Source organism: Mus musculus, chromosome 7 (genome assembly GCF_000001635.26).
Source record: "Mus musculus strain C57BL/6J chromosome 7, GRCm38.p6 C57BL/6J".
Classification (NCBI taxonomy): Eukaryota; Metazoa; Chordata; class Mammalia; order Rodentia; family Muridae; genus Mus; species Mus musculus.
The window spans coordinates 17,369,632-17,388,417 of NC_000073.6; positions in this window are offsets into that span (position 1 = coordinate 17,369,632).

The following is an 18,786-nucleotide window of genomic DNA, read 5'->3' on the forward strand; positions in this document are numbered from 1 at the left end:
TACTTTTCTCTAACTGACAAGGAGTTAAATGAGCTCTCAGCCTTAGTGTCTGGCATGGAGGACCTGTGGAGAAAAACACAAAGTACCTCTGTACTTAATCCACTGCTCCTTATACTTCCACTCCCATTTTTAAGGAGCAGGTGTTAATTTGCCCAGAGGCTGCAGCTTCTGGCTTTAGAGTAACTGAAATTAACATGGGGAAAGCAAGCAGCTTCTGGCCTCAGAGTAATTTAGAGTCAAGACAAGTAAAGAGCTATTATAGAAAGCAACCTTAGTCTCTCAGAAGACCAAGTCTTATCCCCTCAGACACTCCCTTCCCTCAGCTACCTTCGAGGGAGAACCAGAGTTCCAGAGCTGTAGAGATGGCTTAGTGGTAAAAAGTACTGACTTCTCTCCCAGAGGTCCTGAGTTCAATTCCCAACATCCATATGGTGGCTCACAACAATCTGCAATGGGATCTGATGCCCTCTTTTTGTGTGTCTGAAGAGAGTGACAGTGCACTCACACACATTGAACAAATGAATAAAGGAATAAACAAGCAAGGAAATAAATAAACAAATAAACAAACAAACAAACAAACAAATCCAGAGCTCCTGAGCTGGTCTATGGAAGGTTAATTTAATATATGTGTTTGCCTCTATTTGAAAAAATTATTTGAACACCCAGTAGTAGTTTTGTATCTCATGAGTTATAAAATGCTAAACATAGATTCTAGCTAAGTAGCTCATCTTTGGGACCATCTGACCATATGCTAGTGTAGCATCCTTTTTACAGATCTCTATGTAAGTGTTGCTCACTTCAGATGAAGCTTTTGAATTCACACACACACAAAACTAAGCCTGGATTTATCCCAGGATCCTTTTTATAATCAGGTGTCTAGAATAAAATTCAAAATATATATCTTATAGGCAAGAGCCTTTATTTCATTAATTTTTCAATGCTAAATCTAGCCCATTCACATGGTGAAAGAAACAAACTATGTAATGATCCTCATTACCAGTATTTCAGTATTCTACCATGGAAATAATGCCATTGTGATGGAATGAATGGTCATTTAAAAACATTCGTATAATCTTTTCTATGATTTCAAATATCCAATTCTCTGTGATTTCTTATATATCTCAAGAGAACATTGACAATATGTAAATATTTTTACTATCATGAAACATAATGTGAACATAATGCTAACAAACACAATCTCAGAGACATGACATTTGTGTACGTGTTCTAAGAAATGAAGGTTGACTCCTTTAGAGTAAATAGTGGCACTGGAGTAATTCCTCAGTGTAAGATCTTCTCTATCATAAACCATCCATCTCATAAGGCCCCGCAAATCTCATTAAAAGTAGACAGATAATAATTTAGCTAGGTAGCTCTATACATACTTTTTTTTAAAACAATGTCATATTCAAAGGACTAACTTTATAGTTAGATATCAAACACAGGATTATAAAACAAGTTAGAATTAATAATGACAAATGAAACTTATGAGAAGTAAAGGTTAGTTTTAGAACAATGTTTTGATTCTAGTAAACAAAAGTATTAAATTTAACTTTTGTGTCAGCTTTCCCTAGATGTACAGTAGAGAACTTTAAGAACAATGAGGCTTCTTAGCATAAAATTATGAGTTTCCCTGCCTTTTTAACGAATAGTGATTGTCTGAGTCGAGACCCAGGGTAAGTAAGGTGTGTGTTTTATCATCCTCTATCCATTTCAAAGTTATTGCTAAAAGGTTTGTTTAGTAGATAAGTGACTTACGGTCTTACCCGCGTTCACGCGACCGGCCAGGAAGAACGCAACAAACCGGAATCATCTGCGGCAAAAGCTTTATTGCTTACATCTTCAGGAGTCAGAGAGCAAGAGAGCAAGAGCAAGAGCAAGAGTGCAAAAGAGAAAAAGAACAAGAAAAAGAACAAGAACAAGAGAGCAAGAGAGAGAAAAAGAACAAGAACAAGAAAGCAAGAGAGAGAATGGCAAGAGAAGAGAGAGAAAAAGCAAGAACAAGAGAGAGAAAAAGAATGGCAAAACCCCGTCCCTTTTAAGGAGAATTATCCTCTGCCTAGGACGTATTACTCCCTGATTGGCTGCAGCCCATCGGCTCAGTTGTCATCACGGGAAAGGCAGAACACATGGCGGGAAAACTGCCCCTGCACGTGTGCAGATTATGTTTACCACTTAGAACACAGCTGTCAGCGCCATCTTATAATGGCAAATGTGAGGGCGGCTCCCCACATTACGGCTAGGCATGATAAGCGTGGATACAACAGCTGGGAAGAACACAACCGAGGTCATTGCTTCAAGTGGCAGAATTATTGTATGAAAATTGCTGTGTCAAGCATACTCTAGATCTATTTGGAACGCAGCACATGACCTATTACATCAGGCTGTGCTCTGCTGGTACCTGTTTAACTGGCACAGTTTGAAGGATTTGAAAGAAGTAAAGTAGGTAACATTGTCAAAATGCAGGAAGCCACAGAGTCTGTGGTCTCATTGCAAGGAAGTATATTTCAAAGCACCAAAAAGTCTTAAATAAATTTAAAGACCAAGACATCAAAACAAAAAAATTGTCTAGAGAAGACTTTTTCTTCCAGTTAATATTTTAACCATTTTCAGATATGTGTGAAAAGTTACTTGCTTTCAAATTGTGAATTTTTTCTAGCATTAGTTATTGATTATTTTATATTTTTTCTGTTTTGAAACATTAAATTATATTAAAATGGTGGGTCTCAGGATACATTATGGTGCAATCCTAATGATATGTGGTCAATTATCTAGAACTGAGAGAAAGGTGGAAGGAGAAATGAAATTTATGGATATGTAAATAAATGCAATGTGTTGATAAAGGTTAAAGCCAAAGAAATCACACCCTAGACCCAAGAGAGAAGAGTAGAATTTTATCTGCAAAAATAATCTAAAAGAATAATAAAACATTAATGATTTAGAAGATACATTAGGATAATAGCCACTTATCAGTGAATGCAGATCATGTGTGTTCTTTTGTGATAGGATTATTTCACTCAGGATGATATCTTCCAAATAGATCCATTAGCCTAAGAATTACATAAATTTATTGTTTTTAATAGTTGAGTAGTATTCCATTGCATAAATGTATCACATTTTCTTTATCCATTCTTCTGTTAAGGGACATCTGGTTTCTTTACAGGTATATAGATAGGGATGCTGTGAACACAGTGGAACATGTGTCCTTATTACATGTTAAAGTATCTTCTCGGTATATGCCCAGAAGTGGTATTGCTGGATACTCCAGTAGTACTATGTCCACTCGTCTGAGAAACCACCAAAATGATTTTCACAGTGGTTGTACCAGCTTGCAATCCCACCAAAAATGAAGGAGTGTTCCTCTTTCTCCACATCCTTGTCATCTTCTGCTGTCACCTGAGTCTTTGATCTTAGACATTCTGACTGGTGTGAGGCAGAATCTCAGGGTAGTTTTGATTTGCATTTCCCTGATGACTAAGGATGTTGAACATTTTTATAGGTGCTTCTAGGCCATTTGGTATTCTTCAGTTGATAATTCTTTCTTTAGCTCTGTACCCCATTTTTAATAGGGTTATTTGGTTCTGTGTTTCAAACTTCTTAAGTTCTTTGTATACACTGGATATTAGCACTCTCTGGGATTTAGGACTGGTAAAGATCATTTCCCAATCTGTTGGTTGCCTTAGTGTCTTATCTACTGTGTCCTTTGCCTAACAGAAACTTTGCAATTTTATGAGGTCCTCTTTCTCAATTCTTTATTTTACATCACATGTAATTAGTGTTCTGATCAGGAACTTTTCTCCTGTGCCCATATATTCCAGGCTGTTCCCCACTTTCTTCTCTATAAGTTTCATTGTCTCAGGTTTTATTGGAGGTCCTTGATCCACAAGGACTTGAACTTTGTACAAGGAGATAAGAATGGAACGATGCACATTCTTCTACATGGTAACTGCCAGTTTTGAGAGCACCATTTGTTGAAAATGCTCTCTTTTTTCCACTGGATGGTTCTTTCTCCCTTGTCAAAGATCAAGTGACCATAGGTGTGGGGATTCATTACTGGGTTTCAGTTCTATTCGATTGATCTTCCTGTCTGTAACTGTACCAATATCATCCAGTTTTTATTTCAATTGCTCTGTAGTACAGTTTGAAGTCAGGGAAGGTGATTCCCACAGAGGTTCTTTTATTGTTGAAAATAGTTTTTGATATCCTGGATTTTTTGTTATTCTAGATGAATTTGCAAATTGACCTTTCTTACTCTGTAAAGAATTGAGTTGGAATTTCGATCGGGATTGCATTGATTCTGTAGATTGCTTTTGGCAGAATAGCCATTTTGACTATATTAATTCTACCAATCCATGAGCATGGGATGTCTTTCCATCTTCTAAGATGTTTTTCGATTTCTTTCTTCAGCGACTTGAAGTTCTTATCATACAGATCTTTCACTTCCTTAGTTAGAGTTACACCAAGGTATTTTATATTATTTGTGACGATTGTGAAGGGTGTTGTTTCCTAATATCTTTCTCAGTCCATTTATCCTTTGTGTAGAGAAAGACCATTGCTTTGTTTGAGTTAATTTTGTATCCACCTACTGCACTGAAGCTGTTTATCAGGTTTAGGAGTTCTCTGGTGGAATTTTTAGGGTCACTTTTATATACTATCATATCATATGCAAATAGTGGTATTTTACTTTTTCCTTTTCCATAGCTATCCCCTTGATCTTCTTTTGTTGTCTATTTGCTCTGGCTAGGACTTCAGGTGCTATATTGAATAGGTAGGGAGAAAGTGGGCAGTTTGTCTAGTCCCTGATTTTAGTGGGATTGCTTCAAGTTTCTCTCCATTCAGTTTGATGTTGGCTACTGGTTTGCTGTATATTGCTTTTATTATGGTTAGGTATGGACCTTGAATCCCTGAACTTCCCAAGACTTTTATCATGTAGGGCTGTTGGATTTTGTCAAATGCTTTCTCAGTTCTCTTTCTTTGTTGGTTTTTTATGTGGTTTAGAGTAATTGTGGTTTCATAGAATGAATTGTGTGGAGTACTTTCTGTTTTTATTTTGTGGAATAGTTTGAGGAGAAGTGGAATTAGTCTTCTTTGTAGGTCTGATAGAACTCTGCACTAAACCAATCTGGTCCTGGGCTTTTTTTGGGGGGGGGGGACTATTAATGAATGCTTCTATTTCTAGAGGGTTTATAGGACTTTTTAGATCATTGATCTGATCCTGATTTAATTTTGGTACCTGGTATCTGTCTAGGAAGTTGTCTCTTTCATCCAGGTTTTCCAATATTGTTGAGTATAGTCCTTTGTAGTAGGATTGATGATGTTTTGGATTTCCTCAGGTTCTGTTGTTTTGTTTCCCTTTTCTTTTCTGATTTTGTTAATTAGGATGCTGTCCCTATGCCATCTAGGTAGTCTTGCTAAGGGTTTATCTATCCTGTTGGTTTTCTCAAAGAACTAGCTCCTGGTTTGTTTGATTCTTTGAATAGTTCTTTTTGTTTCCACTTGGTTAATTTCAGCTCTGAGTTTGATTATTTTCTGCCATGTACCCCTCTTGGGAGAATTTGCTTCCTTTTGTTCTAGAGCTTTTAGGTGTGCTATGAAGCTGCTAGTGTATGCTCTGTCTAGCTTCTTTTTGGCAGCCCTCATTGCTATGAATTTCCTCTTAGGACTGCTTCCATTGTGTCCCATAATTCTGTCTGGTATGTAGTGGCTTCATTTTCATTAAACTCTTAAACATCTTTAATTTCTTAATTTTTTCCCTGACAAATGTATCATTAAGTAGAGTCTTATTCAGCTTCCACATGAATGTTGGCTTTCTATTATTTACGTTGTTATTGAAGATCAGCCTTAGTCCGTGGTGATCTGATATGATGTATGGGATAATTTCAATATTTTTGTATCTTTTGAGGCTTCTTTTGTGAGCAATTATATGTCTAATTTTGGAGAAAGTACCATGAGGTGCTGAAAAGAAGGTATATCCTTTGTTTTAAGATAATAAATGTTCTGTAGATATCTGTTAAGTCCATTTGTTTCATAACTTCTATTAGTTTCAATGTGTCTCTGTTTAGTTTCTGTTTCCAGGATTTGTCAAATGGTGAGAGTGGGATGTTGAAGTCTCCCACTATTATTGTGTGAGGTGCAATTTGTGGTTTGAGCTTACTAAAGTTTCTTTAATGAATGTGGCTGCCCTTGCTTTTGGAGCATAGATATTCAGAAAGAGAGTTCATCTTGGCAGATTTTACCTTTGATGAGTATTAAGTGCCCCTACTTGTCTTTTTTGATAACTTTGTGTTGGAAGTCAATTTTATTAGATATTAGAATGGCTACTCCACCTTGTTTCTTGGGACCATTTGCTTGGAAAATTGTTTTCCAGCCTTTCACTCTGAGGTAGTATCTGTCTTTGTCCCTGAGTTGGGTTTCTTGTATGCAGCAAAATGTTGGGTCGTGTTTACATAGCCAGTCTGTTACTCTTTGTCTTCCTATTGGGTTATTGAGTACATTGATATTAAGAGATATTGAGGAAAAGTATTTATTGCTTCCTGTATTTTTTGTTGTTAGAGTTGGGGTTCTGTTCTTGTGGCTGTCTTCTTTTAGGTTCATTGAAGAATTACTATCTTGCCTTTCCTAGGGTGTAGTATCTGTCCTTGTGTTGGAGTTTTCCCTTTATTAACCTTTGAAGGGCTAGATTTGTGGAAAGGTATTGAGTGAATTTGATTTTATCATGGTATACCTTGGTTTCTCCATCTATGGTAATTGAGAGTTTTGCTGGGTATAGTAGCCTGGGCTGGGATTTGTGTTCTCTTGGGTCTGTATAACATCTCTCCAGGATCTTCTGGCTTTCATAGTCTCTGGTGAGAAGTCTGGTGTAATTCTAATAGGTCTGCCTTTACATGTTACTTGACATTTTTCCCTTACTGCATTTTATATTCTGTCTTTGTTTAGTGCATTTGTTGTTCTGATTTTTATGTGTCGGGTGGAATTTCTTCTGGTCCAGTCTATTTGGAGTTCTTTTTTTTTCTTTCCATTTTTTATTAGGTATTTAGCTCATTTACATTTCCAATGCTATACCAAAAGTCCCCCATATGCACCCACCCCCACTCACCTGCCCATCCACTCCCCCTTTTTGGCCCTGGTGTTCCCCTGTACTGGGGCATATAAAGTTTGCAAGTCCAATGGGCCTCTCTTTCCAGTGATGGCCGACTAGGCCATCTTTTGATATATATGCAGCTAGAGTCAAGAGCTCCCGGGTACTGGTTAGTTCATAATGTTGTTCCACCTATAGGGTTGCAGATCCCTTTAGATCCTTGGGTACTTTCTCTAGCTCCTCCATTGGGAGCCCTATGATCCATCCATTAGCTGACTGTGAGCATCCACTTCTGTGTTTGCTAGGCCCCGGCATAGTCTCACAAGAGACAGCTACATCTGGGTCCTTTCAATAAAATCTTGCTAGTGTATGCAATGGTGTCAGCGTTTGGATGCTGATTATGGGGTGGATCCCTGGATATGGCAGTCTCTACATGGTCCATCCTTTCATCTCAGCTCCATACTTTGTCTCTGTAACTCCTTCCATGGGTGTTTTGTTCCCAAATCTAAGGAGGGGCATAGTGTCCTCACTTCAGTCTTCATTCTTCTTGAGTTTCATGTGTTTAGCAAATTATATCTTATATCTTGGGTATCCTAGGTTTGGGGCTAATATCCACTTATCAGTGAGTACATATTGTGTGAGTTTCTTTGTGAATGTGTTACCTCACTCAGGATGATGCCCTCCAGGTCCATCCATTTGCCTAGGAATTTCATAAATTCATTCTTTTTTTTTTCCATTTTTTATTAGGTATTTCGCTCATTTACATTTGCAATGCTATACCAAAAGTCACCCAAAGCCACCCACCCCCTCTCCCCTACCCACCCACTCCCCTTTTATGGCCCTGGCGTTCCCCTGTACTGGGGCATATAAAGTTTGCGTGTCCAATGGGCCTCTCTTTCCAGTGATGGCCGACTAGGCCATCTTTTGATGCATATGCAGCTAGAGTCAAGAGCTCCGAGGTACTGGTTAGTTCATAATGTTTTTCCACCTATAGGATTGCAGATCCCTTTAGCTTCTTTGGTACTTTCTCTAGCTCCTTCATTGGGGGCCATGTGATCCATCCAATAGCCGACTGTGAGTATCCACTTCTATGTTTGCTAGGCCCAGGCATACTCTGACAAGAGACAGCTATATCAGGGTCCTTTCAGCATAATATTGCTAGTGTATGCAATGGTGTCAGCATTTGGAAGCTGATTATGGGATGGATCCCCGGATATGCTAGTGTCTACATGGTCCATCCTTTTATCTCAGCTCCAAACTTTGTCTCTGTAACTCCTTCCAAGGGTGTTTTGTTCCCACTTCTAAGGAGGGGCATAGTGTTCATACTTCAGTCTTCATTTTTCTTGAGTTTCATGTGTTTAGGAAATTGTATCTTATATCTTGGGTATCTTAGGTTTTGGGCTAATATCCACTTATCAGTGAGTACATATTGTGTGAGTTCCTTTGTGAATGTGTTACCTCACTCAGGATGATGCCCTCCAGGTCCATCCATTTGGCTAGGAATTTCATAAATTCATTCTTTTTAATAGCTGAGTAGTACTCCATTGTGTAGATGTACCACATTTTCTGTATCCATTCCTCTGTTGAGGGGCATCTGGGTTCCTTCCAGCTTCTGGCTATTATAAATAAGGCTGCTATGAACATAGTGGAGCATGTGTCCTTCTTACCAGTTGGGGCATCTTCTGGATATATGCCCGGGAGAGGTATTGCTGGATCCTCTGGTAGTACTATGTCCAATTTTCTGAGGAACCGCCAGACTGATTTCCAGAGTGGTTGTACAAGCCTGCACTCCCACCAACAATGGAGGAGTGTTCCTCTTTCTCCACATCCACGCCAGCATCTGCTGTCACCTGAATTTTTGATCTTAGCCATTCTGACTGGTGTGAGGTAGAATCTCAGGGTTGTTTTGATTTGCATTTCCCTGATGATTAAGGATGTTGAACATTTTTTCAAGTGTTTCTCTGCCATTCGGTATTCCTCAGGTGAGAATTCTTTGTTCAGTTCTGAGCCCTATTTTTTAATGGGGTTATTTGATTTTCTGAAGTCCACCTTCTTGAGTTCTTTATATATGTTGGATGTTAGTCCCCTATCTGATTTAGGATAGGTAAAGATCCTTTCCCAATCTGTTGGTGGTCTTTTTGTCTTATTTACGGTGTCTTTTGCCTTGCAGAAACTTTGGAGTTTCATTAGGTCCCATTTGTCAATTCTCGATCTTACAGCAGAAGCCATTGCTGTTCTATTCAGTATTTTTCCCCTGTGCCCATATCTTCAAGGATTTTCCCTACTTTCTCCTCTATAAGTTTCAGTGTCTCTGGTTTTATGTGAAAATCCTTGATCCACTTAGATTTGACCTTAGTACAAGGAGATAAGTATGGATCGATTCGCATTCTTCTACACGATAACAACCAGTTGTGCCAGCTCCAATTGTTGAAAATGCTGTCTTTCTTCCACTGGATGGTTTTAGCTCCCTTGTCGAAGATCAAGTGACCATAGGTGTGTGGGTTCATTTCTGGGTCTTCAATTCTATTCCATTGGTCTACTTGTCTGTCTATATACCAGTACCATGCAGTTTTTATCACAATTGCTCTGTAGTAAAGCTTTAGGTCTGGCATGGTGATTCCGCCAGAAGTTCTTTTATCCTTGAGAAGACTTTTTGCTATCCTAGGTTTTTTGTTATTCCAGACAAATTTGCAAATTGCTCCTTCCAATTCGTTGAAGAATTGAGTTGGAATTTTGATGGGGATTGCATTGAATCTGTAGATTGCTTTTGGCAAGATAGCCATTTTTATAATATTGATCCTGCCAATCCATGACCATGGGAGATCTTTCCATCTTCTGAGATCTTCCTTAATTTCTTTCTTCAGAGATTTGAAGTTTTTATCATACAGATCTTTCACTTCCTTAGTTAGAGTCATGCCAAGATATTTTATATTATTTGTGACTATTGAGAAGGGTGTTGTTTCCCTAATTTCTTTCTCAGCCTGTTTATTCTTTGTATAGAAAAAGGGCATTGACTTGTTTGAGTTTATTTTATATCCAGCTACTTCACCGAAGCTGTTTATCAGGTTTAGGAGTTCTCTGGTAGAATTTTTAGGGTCACTTATATATACTATCATATCATCTGCAAAAAGTGATATTTTGACTTCCTCTTTTCCAATTTGTATCCTCTTGATCTCCTTTTGTTGTCGAATTGCTCTGGCTAATACTTCAAGTACTTTGTTGAAAAGGTAGGGAGAAAGTGGGCAGCCTTGTCTAGTCCCTGATTTTAGTGGGATTGCTTCCAGCTTCTCTCCATTTACTTTGATATTGGCTACTGGTTTGCTGTAGATTGCTTTTGTCATGTTTAGGTATGGGCCTTGAATTCCTGATCTTTCCAACACTTTTATCATGAATGGGTGTTGGATCTTGTCAAATGCTTTTTCTGCATCTAACGAGATGATCATGTGGTTTTTGTCTTTGAGTTTGTTTATATAATGGATTACATTGATGGATTTTCGTATATTAAACCATCCCTGCATCCCTGGAATAAAACCTACTTGGTCAGGATGGATGATTGCTTTAATGTGTTCTTGGATTCGGTTAGCGAGAATTTTATTGAGGATTTTTGCATCGATATTCATAAGAGAAATTGGTCTGAAGTTCTCTATCTTTGTTGGGTCTTTTTGTGGTTTAGGTATCAGAGTAATAGTGGCTTCATAAAATGAGTTGGGTAGAGTACCTTCTACTTCTATTTTGTGAAATAGTTTGTGCAGAACTGGAATTAGATCTTCTTTGAAGGTCTGATAGAACTCTGCACTAAACCCATCTGGTCCTGGGCTTTTTTTGGTTGGGAGACTATTAATAACTGCTTCTATTTCTTTAGGTGATATGGGACTGTTTAGATGGTCAACTTGATCCTGATTCAACTTTGGTACCTGGTATCTGTCCAGAAATTTGTCCATTTCGTCCAGGTTTTCCAGTTTTGTTGAGTATAGCCTTTTGTAGAAGGATCTGATGGTGTTTTGGATTTCTTCAGGATCTGTTGTTATGTCTCCCTTTTCAGTTCTGATTTTGTTAATTAGGATTTTGTCCCTGTGCCCTTTAGTGAGTCTAGCTAAGGGTTTATCTATCTTGTTGATTTTCTCAAAGAACCAACTCCTCGTTTGGTTAATTCTTTGAATAGTTCTTCTTGTTTCCACTTGGTTGATTTCACCCCTGAGTTTGATTATTTCCTGCCTTCTACTCCTCTTGGGTGAATTTGCTTCCTTTTTCTCTAGGGCTTTTAGATGTGTTGTCAAGCTGCTAGTATGTGCTGTCTCCCGTTTCTTCTTGGAGGCACTCAGAGCTATGAGTTTCCCTCTTAAAAATGCTTTCATTGTGTCCCATAGGTTTGGGTACGTTGTGGCTTCATTTTCATTAAACTCTAAAAAGTCTTTAATTTCTTTCTTTATTCCTTCCTTGACCAAGGTATCATTTAGAAGAGTGTTATTCAGTTTCCACGTGAATGTTGGCTTTCCATTATTTATGTTGTTATTGAAGATCAGTCTTAGGCCATGTTGGTCTGATAGGATACATGGGACAATTTCAATATTTTTGTATCTATTGAGGCCTGTTTTGTGACCAATTATATGGTCAATTTTGGAGAAGGTCCCGTGAGGTGCTGAGAAGAGGGTATATCCTTTTGTTTTAGGATAAAATGTTCTGTAGATATCTGTCAGGTCCATTTGTTTCATAACTTCTGTTAGTTTGACTGTGTCCCTGTTTAGTTTCTGTTTTCATGATCTGTCCTTTGAAGAAAGTGGTGTTTTGAAGTCTCCCACTATTATTGTGTGAGGTACAATGTATGCTTTGAGCTTTACTAAAGTGTCTCTAATGAATGTGGCTGCCCTTGCATTTGGTGCGTAGATATTCAGAATTGAGAGTTCCTCTTGGAGGATTTTACCTTTGATGAGTATGAAGTGTCCCTCCTTGTCTTTTTTGATAACTTTGGGTTGGAAGTCGATTTTATCCGATATTAAAATGGCTACTCCAGCTTGTTTCTTCAGTCCATTTGCTTGGAAAATTGTTTTCCAGCCTTTCACTCTGAGGTAGTGTCTGTCTTTTTCCCTGAGATGGGTTTCCTGTAAGCAGCAGAATGTTGGGTCCTGTTTGTGTAGCCAGTCTGTTAGTCTATGTCTTTTTATTGGGGAATTGAGTCCATTGATATTAAGAGATATTAAGGAAAAGTAATTGTTGCTTCCTTTTATTTTTGTTGTTAGAGTTGGCATTCTGTTCTTGAGGCTGTCTTCTTTTTGGTTTGTTGAATGATTACTTTCTTGGTTGTTCTAGGGCGTGATTTCCGTCCTTGTATTGCTTCTTTTCTGTTATTATCCTTTGAAGGGCTGGATTCGTGGAAAGATATTGTGTGAATTTGTTTTTGTCGTGGAATACTTTGGTTTCTCCATCTATGGTAATTGAGAGTTTGGCCGGGTATAGTAGCCTGGGCTGGCATTTGTGTTCTCTTAGTGTCTGTATAACATCTGTCCAGGCTCTTCTGGCTTTCATAGTCTCTGGTGAAAAGTCTGGTGTAATTCTGATAGGCCTTCCTTTATATGTTACTTGACCTTTCTCCCTTACTGCTTTTAATATTCTCTCTTTATTTAGTGCATTTGTTGTTCTGATTATTATGTGTCGGGAGGAATTTCTTTTCTGGTCCAGTCTATTTGGAGTTCTGTAGGCTTCTTGTATGATCATGGGCATCTCTTTTTTTATGTTTGGGAAGTTTTGTTCTATTATTTTGTTGAAGATATTAGCTGGCCCTTTAAGTTGAAAATCTTCATTCTCATCAATTCCTATTATCCGTAGGTTTGGTCTTCTCATTGTGTCCTGGATTACCTGGATGTTTTGAGTTAGGATCCTTTTGCATTTTGTATTTTCTTTGACTGTTGTGTCGATGTTCTCTATGGAATCTTCTGCACCTGAGATTCTCTCTTCCATTTCTTGTATTCTGTTGCTGATGCTCGCATCTATGGTTCCAGATCTCTTTCCTAGGGTTTCTATCTCCAGCGTTGCCTCACTTTGGGTTTTCTTTATTGTGTCTACTTCCCCTTTTAGTTCTAGTATGGTTTTGTTCATTTCCATCACCTGTTTGGATGTGTTTTCCTGTTTTTCTTTAATGATTTCTACCTGTTTAGCTGTGTTTTCCTGCTCTTCTTTAAGGGCCTGTAACTCTTTAGCAGTGCTCTCCTGTAATTCTTTAAGTGACTTATGAAAGTCCTTCTTGATGTCCTCTATCATCATTATGAGAAATGGTTTTAAATCTGGGTCTAGATTTTCGGTTGTGTTGGGGTGCCCAGGACTAGGTGGGTGGGAGTGCTGCGTTCTGAAGATGGTGAGTGGTCTTGATTTCTGTTAGTAGGATTCTTACGTTTGCCTTTCGCCATCTGGTAATCTCTGAAGCTATCTGTTTTAGTTGTCACTGTTAAGAGCTTGTTCTTCAGGTGACTCTGTTAGCCTCTATAAGCAGACCTGGAGGGTAGCACTCTCCTTAGTTTCAGTGGGCAGAGTATTCTCTGCAGGCAAGCTCTCTTCTTGCAGGGCAGGTACCCAGATATCTGGTGTTCGAACCAGACTCCTGGCAGAAGTTGTGTTCCACTCACTAGAGGTCTTAGGATCTCCTGTGGAATCCTGTGTGGGCCCTTGCGGGTGTCAGGCGACTCCGCTGGCAAGGTAGCCCGGGGCTCGAGTGGAGTGGAAGGGGTTTGTGCCCCAGATCAAGCCCGGGTAGCCTGCTTCCCTATGTACAGCAGTCTCAGGTTCCGCGCGATTGGATTGGGGCAGGCGCTGTGTTCCACTCACCAGAGGTCTTAGGATCCCGTGGGGAGTCCCGTGTGGGCCCTTGCGGGTGTTGGGCAAGACTCTGCTGGCAAGGTAGCCCGGGGGTCGAGTGGAGTTGAAGGGGCTTGTGCCCCAGATCAGGCCCGGGTAGCCTGCTTCCCTATGTACCGCAGTCTCAGGTTCCGCGTGATTGGATTGGAGCAGGTGCTGTGTTCCACTCACCAGAGGTCTTAGGATCCCGTGGGGGGGTCCCGTGTGGGCCCTTGCAGGTGTTGGGCAAGACTCTGCTGGCAAGGTAGCCCGGGGCTCGAGTCGAGCGGAAGGGACTTGTGTCCTATTTGGAGTTCTTTAGGCTTCTTGTATATTCATTGGCATCTCTTTCTTTAGGTTATGGAAAATTTCTTCTTTAATTTTGATGAAGATATTTCCTGGCCCTTTAAGTTGAAAATTTTCATTCTCATCTACTCCTATTATCCATAGGTTTGGTCTTCTCATAGTATCCTCGATTTTCTGGATGTTTTGAGTTAGGATCTTGTTGCATTTTGCATTTTCTTTGATTATTGCGTCCATGTTCTCTATGGAATCTTCTGCACCTGATATTTTCTATTCCATCTCTTGTATTCTGTTGCTGATAATCACTTCTATGGTTCCTGATTTCTTTGCTAGGGTCTCAATCTCCAGAGTTATCTCCCTTTGGGTTTTCTTTATTTTTTCTACTTCCATTTTTAAATCTTGGATGGTTTTGTTCAATTCCTTTACCTGTTTGGTTGTGTTTTCCTTTAATTCTTTTTTTTTTTTACAAGGTTTAAAAATGTGTGTGTTTCTTTTTTTTCCATTTTTATTAGGTATTTAGCTCATTTACATTTCCAATGCTATACCAAAAGTCCCCCATACCGACCCACCCCCACTCACCTACCCACCCACTCCCCCTTTTTGGCCCTGGCATTCCCCTGTACTGGGGCATATAAAGTTTGCAAGTCCAATGGGCCTCTCTTTGCAGTGATGGCCCCCTAGGCCATCTTTTGATACATATGCAGCTAGAGACAAGAGCTCCAGGGTACTGCTTAGTTCATATTGTTGTTCCACCTATAGGGTTGCAGTTCCCTTCAGTTCCTTGGGTGCTTTCTCTAGTTCCTCCATTGGGGGCCCTGTAGTCCATTCAATAGGTGACTGTGAGCATCCACTTCTGTGTTTGCTAGGCCCTGGCAAAGTCTCACAAGAGACAGCTATATCTGCGTCCTTTCAGCAAAATCTTGCTAGTGTATGCAATGGTGTCAGTGTTTGGAAGCTGATCATGGGATGGATCTGTGGATATGGCAATCACTAGGTGGTCCATCCTTTCGTCACACTTCCAAATTTTGTCTCTGTAACTCCTTCCATGGGTGTTTTGTTTCCTATTCTAACAAGGGGCAAAGTGTCCACACTTTGGTCTTCGTTCTCTTGAGTTTAATGTTTTTAGCAAATTATATCTTATATCTTGGGTATACTAAGTTTTTGGGCTAATATCCACTTATCAGTGAGTACATATTGTGAGAGTTCCTTTGTGATTGGGTTACTTCATTCAGGATGATGCCCTCCAGGTCCATCCATTTGCCTAGGAATTTCATAAATTCATTCTTTTTAATAGCTGAGTAGTACTCCATTGTGTAAATGTACCACATTTTCTGTATCCACTCCTCTGTTGAGGGGCATCTGGATTCTTTCCAGCTGCTGGCTATTATAAATAAGGCTGCTATGAACATAGTTGAGCATGTGTCATTCTTACCGGTTGGGCATCTTCTTGATATATGCCCAGCAGAGGTATTGCTGGATCTTCCGGTAGTACTAGGTCCAATTTTCTGAGAAACCGCCAGACTGATTTCCAGAGTGGTTGTACAAGCTTGCATTCCCACCAACAATGGAGGAGTGTTCCTCTTTCTCCACATCCTCGCCAGCATCTGCTGTCACCTGAATTTTTCATCTTAGCCATTCTGACTGGTGTGAGGTGGAATCTCAGGGTTGTTTTGATTTGCATTTTCCTGATGATTAAGGATGTTGAACATTTTTTCAGGTGCTTCTCTGCCATTCAGTATTCCTCGGGTGAGAAATCTTTGTTTAGTTCTGAGCCCCATTTTTTAATGGGATTATTTGATTTTATGGAGTCTACCTTCTTGAGTTCTTTATATATATTGGATATTAGTCCCCTGTCCGATTTGGGATAGGTAAAGATCCTTTCCCAATCTGTTGGTGGTCTTTTTGTCTTATTGACGATGTCTTTCCTTTAATTCTTTAACGGATTTTTGTGTTTATTCCTTAAGTTCTTCTACTTGTTTAGCAGCTTTTTTCTGTATTTCTTTAGGGGCTTCCACATACTTAGCAGTGTTATTCTGTATTTCTTAAATGAGTTATTAATACTCTTCCTAAAATCCTCTACCACCATCATGATATTTGATTTTAAATCCGAGTCTTGCTTTTCAGGTGTGTTGGGGTATCCAGGACTCACTGTGGTGAGTGTACTGGGTTTTGATGATGCCCATTGATCTTGGTGTCTGTTAGTAATATTCTCATGTTTGCCTTTTGCCATCTGGTAATCTTTGGTGTTGTATATTCTTGTTTTCTCTGGCTGGAGATTTTCCCTCCTGTAATTCTGTTAGCCTCTGTCAGCATTTCTAGGAGTCCAACTCTCGCCTGAGTTCCAGTGGTCAGAGTACTCTCTCCAGGCAAGCTCTTCTCTTGCAGGGCAGGTGCCCAGAAATTGGGAACTCTGATCCATGTCCTGATTCCTGGGTCAGGGCCCTCCCTGGAGGTTGACTCTCCTCTGGAGAGGAAGGTACCCTGGGGTCTTGGTCTCACCTCTGCCTCCTGGTTGAGGATGAAGGCCTAAAGGGACCCTGTGCAAGAAGCTCTGTTCTTCTGCTGCCCATGTGCTCTCAAGTGATCCCAAGGTCCTGGGTATGCTAGGGAGCCTGGGGCATGTAGAATCCTCTGGGGACCTTGGATCCTCCACCGGGTTTTCATTAAAGAGGGCTCAGGACCTGCCCTATCCGCAATGAATTTCAGCCTCTGGTCAGGCAGGGTTCCTTTGTCCCAGTTCCTACTGGCAGTAGGTCCTCTGTTATTCTTTGGAACTGATGTTGTGTTCCACTCACCCAAGATTCCAAGGCCCTGGGTGTGCTAGGGGACCTGTGGCTTGGAGAGGCCTCTGGGGACCTTGGGGTCCTCTGCTGTGTTTGTTTATTTGAACATCTAAACTAGACAAGTGATGTTGATTAAGGGAAAGAACATATTTCTATTGTTGTAAAAATAATTAGTGATCATATGACATGTAATGAATCTCTCATGATACATGTATGCCTCTTAAGTGAGTTGAGTAGGATTTTGTTAGGAATCCTTGCATGGATTCAACCCTCAATGAATATAATCTTTAAAATTAGAGACATTCTTTTTCTTTCTCAAATGGAACATTATTTTTCTCAGCGTTTTTCATTTTTGAAGAGCAATAAAGTTCTATTTCTGAGAAGCTCAGTTATGGCACTTATTTCAATTGCCCTGGCTTCCATATTTTGATAAGAAATGTCAAATTGAAACATATGTCTTCAGCCTGTGGCTTTTCTGATTATGTGTTTTCTTTTTTCCCCCCTTTAATAAAATGCTTTAGTAGATACTTTCTTTATTTATATTTCAAATGTTAACCCCTTTCTTCATTTCCCCTTTGAAAAGTCCTCTATCCCCTCCCCCCTCCCCTGCTCACAAACGCACCACTCCCACTTACCTGTCCTGACATTCTCCTACACTGTGGGATTCAAGCCTTCACTGGAACAAGCATCTCTCATACCACTGATGTACAACAAGGCCATCCTCTGCTACACATGTGGCTGGATCTATGTGTCCCTCCATGTGTACTCTTTGGTTGGTGGTTTAGTGTCTGGAAGCTCTGTGGGGTACTGGTTTGTTCATATTATTTTTCCTTCTATGGGGCTGCAAAACCCCTTCAGCTCCTTCTGTCCTTTCTCTAGTTCCTCCATTGGGGACCCTGTGTTCAGTACAATTGATGGATGTAAGTATCCATTTCTGCATTTTATAGGCACTGGCAGATCATCTCAGGAGACAGATATATCAGTTTCCTGCCAGCAAGTGCTTGTTGGCATCAAAAATAGTGTCTGGGCTTGGTAACTGGATCCCCATGTGGGGCAGCCTCTAAATGGCCTTTCCTACAGTCCTTGCTTCACACTTTGTCTTTGTATCTTCTTCCATGGGTATTTTTTCCCCCCACTAAGAAGGACTAAAGTATCCAACCTTTGGTTTTCCTTCGTTTTAAGCTTCATGTGGTCTGGGAATTGTATCTTGGTTCTTCCTGAAATTTTGGGTTAATGTCCACTTATCAGTGAGTGCACACCATGTGTGTTCTTTTGTGATTGGGTTACCTCACTCAGGATGTTATTTTCTAGTTCTATCCTTTTGTCTAAGAATTTCACACACCCAAAGCAAGCTCAACTCCAAGGTGCTCTAACAGACCCAGGATCAAAGGATCTCAGGAGCTTGGTCACACCAGTATTCCTGGATCCCTGAGACAGCTTTATGCCCAGGAGCTCTGACACACCCAGAATCTCAGGATTACAGGATATTAAAATCATGAAAAAAGTCTTGGAAAGATCAGGAATTCAAGGCCTATACCTAAACACTATAAAAGCAATATACAGCAAATCACTAGCCAACATCAAACTAAATGGAGAGAAACTTGAAGCAATCCCACTAAAATCAGGGACTAGACAAGGCTGTCCATACTTTCTCTACTTATTCAATACAGTACTCAAAGTCATAGCCAGAGTAATTAGACAACAAAAGGAGGTCAAAGCAATGCAGATTGGAAAGGAAGAAGTCAAAATATCAGATGATGTGATTGTATATTTAAGTGCCTCTAAAAATTCCACCAG